This window comes from Anas platyrhynchos, chromosome 13 (genome assembly GCF_047663525.1).
Source record: "Anas platyrhynchos isolate ZD024472 breed Pekin duck chromosome 13, IASCAAS_PekinDuck_T2T, whole genome shotgun sequence".
Taxonomy (NCBI): domain Eukaryota; kingdom Metazoa; phylum Chordata; class Aves; order Anseriformes; family Anatidae; genus Anas; species Anas platyrhynchos.
In genome coordinates this window covers 17,575,512-17,581,377 of record NC_092599.1, presented here as the reverse complement: position 1 = coordinate 17,581,377, position 5,866 = coordinate 17,575,512, and positions in this window count along the sequence as shown.

The window sequence follows — 5,866 nt, the reverse complement described above, 5'->3', positions numbered from 1 at the left end:
GTCTCTTCACTGGAGGTTCTGTTGAGTTTGATACAGACTAAAACATTCCCAAGCCCAGATGTTTCAAAACCCAATAACATATGTTCTTATATAAAATGTTGCTCAAAAAAGTGACATTCACCAAAAATATTCTAGTACTGAATTCTCAGAACAAAATAAGGCATTTATATGTACAATAAATCTGTACCAACATGATTTGGTGACTTGAAAACTTCAGACTATGTACTCAGACATGAGTATTCTTGTCTGCAAAGATACTTTTCCAAGTTTGTGTGATCTAATTGTATTACTAATATTTGAGTGTTTATAAATTATAAGATGCACAATTATTTCTATTGCATTAGAACCTAACGGCCTCAACCAAAAATGAAGGTCACATTGTGTTGAGTACAACACTGTGTACAAAGAAAGAGTAGGGATAATCACTAGCTTAAACATCTTCTAATTTAGTTGAGGTATCAGCAAACACCATGTTAAACTTCACATTAAGTTCTTAAATGCTAGCACTTCTATATTATAGTCAAATCTGAATAAATGAAAAAAAAATCTACTGAATCAGAGAATAAAGTGCCTTGATCCTGTATTCCAATCTACATGTGCAAATAAGCATACCAAGGCAGGATCCTGATGAAGAAAACTGCATTTTGCTGTAGTCACATGGGTTTGAGTACAGCACTGCACCATAGCTTCTCTTTACAAATAGGGGGTTTCAAAACATTTTGAGCATTACTAAAAAACATGTAAGAAGAATGAGAAGGCTAAAAGGCACTTATTCACACTGAAGCTTTCACTGTTCAATTCTTAAAAGCATTGGTGTTAGTATCCTAACTATGGGAAAGCAATTTCATTAAGGGCAAGAATGATTTTTGTTGCTTGGTTACCTTACTTTTTCCTCCAACAGAGAAACTTATTGCATTGTTATATAAGCAGCAGTATCACATCCATCCTGGGGGGGGGGGGGAGGGGAGGGGACACGATAAAAACTTGCCTTAGTGATAGGAGGGGCTCAGTGAATAGATTTACATAAAGAATGTGAATTTTGTTATGACTTTCTTTTGCACACAGCTTTGCTCCAGATGGTCTTAAAACGCTCTAGATGTAAATGGTACAACAAAACATGCTAGCAATAGAAAAGACTACGAAACCTCAGAAAATTCTTTGGTCCCTTCAGTAAACATAAAATAGATTAAAATGCAAAGAGTTAGGTGTATCTGATCCCAAAGGAACCAGGAGCAATTTCCTCTCAGAAACTTTGTTGGCTATTAAGAAAATAAAACAAGAAAAGCAAAACAAAAACACAGAGGTGTGTCATTAACAATCAAGTCTCCCAATTTGTCTTTCCTGGTAACCCAAGCCAATCATACTGAAAACTAAATGGCTGCTTAATTATAAATTTAGAAGTTCTGTACACAAACTAGACATCTGTTTTATATCTTTATCGTTAAATGCAAGGAATCACATGGGTATTGAGGGAAGATAATGGCAAGGACCAATGAACTGATTTAGAAATTTGGTATTCTTCCTGCTAGATACCAATATAATTCCAGACCAACATAAAACCTGTTTGGAATACCTTTATAGTGTCATCTTGTTTACTTCTTCTCTTTTACCTTGAGCATCATCTTTTTAAAATTCCTGCCTTTGAAGAAGAAACAAAGGGCTAACAAGGACCAAAAAAGGTTGTTCTGCTATATCTAACATCGCCATGATGGAATACCATAAAATATTTTTCATTCAAGTAGAATCTGTAGCTTTTAAAAACAAGAAGTGAAGGGAATTTTACTTGCCCACATGACCTCTTGAGATTCATTACAATCCTAATTTCGGAGATACTACATATTCCAAGTTGAACATACATTCAATCTGAATAGTGTTATAAAATTACAGAGGGTATCATATTCCAGTTGGTAGCTTTCTTCTGAAGTCTGAGACATTGGTTCCTATATAAAGGAAGATTTACTGTATTTTGCTACAGGTAAAATAAAGTTCAATCAAAATAAAAGTAAAAATCCAGCTAATTTTAGGAACTATAGCAAATGAAATCTGTAAAACACGAACACCATATTTTTCTATTCGTAATAGTTCTTTTAAATTGACAGCTTCTTCAGCTCATTAGTGAATTTTTCAGAAATTAGTAGCTTCTCAATAGAATACCATATGAGTGAGTCTTAACATAGGCTTAGAGATTTTTATTTTATTTTTGTCTTGAAAGGCTGTATGACAGCAGATAAAGTGAAAGTTCAGATACAGCAGGGTAAGGAAGGCTCAGAGATGCAGAAATCATTTAGGAATCACCAAGGAAAGACTCTCTGTAACTCTTTATTACACCATTCTCTTTTATTTTTTTACCTATGTAGGATATCTCTAAAATATGATGTGTCATATATATATATATAAAATGAATCTTTCACTCAAAAGATGTCAAATTATCAGAAGTGAAACTTGCTTACTGGCTTTTGCTAGGATTCAACTCTCTGCCTAGGTTCACTAATCTGTGCACATTGTTTTCCAGATTTCCTTTTTGTTACTTTCCAACCTGCTTCGTGTTTTCTGTGGGAGCTTCAATTGTTTTTGCTGTTGTTGTCATTTGTTGTTGTTTTAAACTTTGCTATATTAAATATGTCATTATTAACACAAATGGAATTTGTGAAATCCAAAAGCAGATTAATTTTGTTTTTAAAGATGAGCTCTCTACCAGTGCCTTCTAATTTTAACATATTCTCGAAGGGTAGATGAACCTCTTTAAGAGGCACATATTTACCTAGCTATAAATAAATGCTCTGAGTACCACTAATTAATGCTGCACAGTAACGGTATTATCAAAGGCTAACCACATAAGAATCACCCTTCTGGTCGATCTAGATTCTAAGAAGTGAATGCTATTTCATTTCTAGGAAGAAAAAACAGACGTTCTGTCTGACTGATTCTGTGAGCCTTTCGCATATGGCTTCCTAGGATGGAAAAACAAGCACAGCATAGTAAAGCAGCCCAAATCCAAGATGGCAAGATGATTACAGTATCTGAATATTTACTCTTAGTTCTTAATATGCGTGTCAGACAGGAAGCAAATTTCTCAAAAGGAACAGCACACAGTGTCCTAGCATTTCTTGAAGGCTAATAGTTGTACTTGCATTTTCTGTAAACCAGGCGTAATTTGACTTTAGTAGGTGGTGCAACAAGCAAAAATCTCACTAATGCTGTTCTGTTTTCCCTTGTAGGCATGACCTGTGCCCACTGCTCATTGCCATTTGCTATGTCTCATTCAGTTTAGTATTTCACTTTAACAATCACAGACTACATTTATTAATTTGAATATTTCTCACATTCATTAGTAAAAGATGACCAAGGAGAATATTGCTTTGTATGGAATTAGAAAGACTGAGTCATGACAGGATTTACAAAGAAGAAGCTTGGAAGAGTGTAACAGCCATTAAACACTAGTATGAAGCATGTTGTGCAGGTGCATTTATTTTACTCAGCAGGAAAAAAACTCTAGAATATCTGGAGTTTAGCCAGTAAAATTAGAGAATCCAAACTATTAACAATGCTGGTACCTTGGTAGCTGGCACCTTGTACTCTGAAGGTGAACCAATAAAATCAGATATGTCCAAAAACTATTCATACATTTGATTTCAATAGTCATAACAATGCCTCTGTTACATGCTATCACTTTCATTTTTGCCCACAGTGCTTATTACCCTGTCATCCTGGGGTTCTCACCCCAGATTCCACTGCAACAATAAGTCTCTAAAAATATGAAGGTTATGCCAATATATCAGTGCTGGGTGAGAAAAAGCACTCTATCTTTACAGGAAACTCTAAACAATGATAGGAGTAGGAAATAGAATAACCTTTAATTTTTTGTCAATGCTACAAAACTAGAAGATGGACACTGTTTAAATAATACCAGTGAGATTTATTCATCCAAACCCATCTCCTCATTGTTTTGCTTTATTTTCAATAGTTCAGTGAGGAAGGAAGTAAAATATATTTAAATGCCCTCAAATGTCTGTATTAAACAGTGCAATTAACCTCTTTCATCTTCTATCCACAATCACGTAATATGCAGTACAGCTGACTTCAAACTGCTGAGTGATAACACTGCTATGTGCTCATATGAGGCACAAATATGTGGAAGAGTTGTACCTCATACACAAAGCAGAAGGTTATAGTGTTTGTAATAATCTTTTTACAGGAATTCTTTATGGTCTCCAAGTAGAACACTTAAATAAGGGTGGAAAAGATACAATGTTTTGTAGGGAAAAATTCTGTTAAAAAAAAAAAAAAAGTATCACAAGTGGCAAATTTTACTTTCTATAGATTAATCCCATATGGTCATCCAAACAGCCAATGTAATGAAACTCCTTTCAAAAAACACAGGCTAAGAATCTCAGACTGAATATCCTAAATATTTGACCTTTTCTGTTTTTTGAGAAGTTCCTCATAAATAGTACTGATAATGTTATAGAGAAATATGTATTTAATTAAGTATATTAAAGTTGTTCTTTTCATTCTCCCCTATAATGTCAGAATAGATCTAAGTTGAGTAACTCAGTGAAAAACTACAGAATCTGATAAGCAAAAGATAAATAGCTTGATCTTAACAAGAAGAATTCTTCCCATGATAAAAACTAGTGAAAGACAAGCAACACCAGGATTTAAAGCAATGTAACACGAGTTATCTCAGAACATCTATCGCTGTGCAGAATAGTGCTAAACTAGACACACCAAAACCTGAAAGCAAGGCAATAGGAAGAGGACTATTACTTCCCATCCCTGGAGGTGATGAAGATCAGGTTAGATGAGGCCCTGAGCAACCTGATCTAGTGGGTGGCGTCCCTGCCTAGGGCAGGGAGTTGGAACTAAGGGATCTTTGAGGTCCCTTCCAACCCAAGCCATTCTATGATTCTGTGATCTGTCAGCTGGTGCCGCTAAATCAAAGAGCCATAGTACACCTCCAGAATGTTTCTGGACACCTGTAACTTTTGTAGTTGAACAAGGAAGAAATTCTTTACTCTGAGGGCACTGGCCCGGGCTGCCCAGAAAAGCTGTGGCTGCCCCATCCCTGGCAGTGCCCAAGGCCAGGCTGGATGGAGCTGGGGGCAGCCTGGGCTGGTGGGAAGTGTCCCTGTTCGTGGAAGGGGGTTGGGACTGGGTGGGCTTTGGGGTCCCTTCCAACCCAAACCACTGTGTGATTCTATGAACAGTAATGAAGTCCAACTTTACGCACTATACTGTCTGCTCTCCCTACCACTGCAAGCCTGACAGCACTTGCAACTCTAATCTACTGCCCAAATTAGCAAAGGAAAGAGTCTCCAGACCCATATCGGTATGTCTGTTCCTAATGACAACTGCAAAAAGACTGTATATCAATTCCCGTCTCAAGAACTGCCAATTGAATAAGCAGGTCTTTTAAAATGGATTGCTTGTACTGTGTGTAGTGAGTTCAGCTGGAGCTAAGTACTAGGCATAGTCCAAAACAGAATTAAAAAAAAAATTATGTTCTGACCTGCAATCAGATGGTTAAAAGGTAGAGAAAAAAGTCAGTACTTTCCTTATGAATAAGAAGGGAAAGAATAAGCAGCAAATGAATTTTGCAGGGGCAGTCATTATTGAACGGACTTTCAGAATTCCAGGTAGTTCGAAAACAAGATTTCCTGCCCCTCTAAGAAACTATCAATGAAATGTGTTCCTTTTTCTTTTTTTTTCCTTTTTTTTTTAAACTGATATAGAAAATTATTTTAGCCTTATTCACGATCAGAAATGCTTTGCTACAGAAAGCATCTCCTACTGACTAGCAGTGAATTAGTAGATTATTTAAAAAATCAAATGCTACATAAATTGCTTTCAAAACTTATAGGCTGTC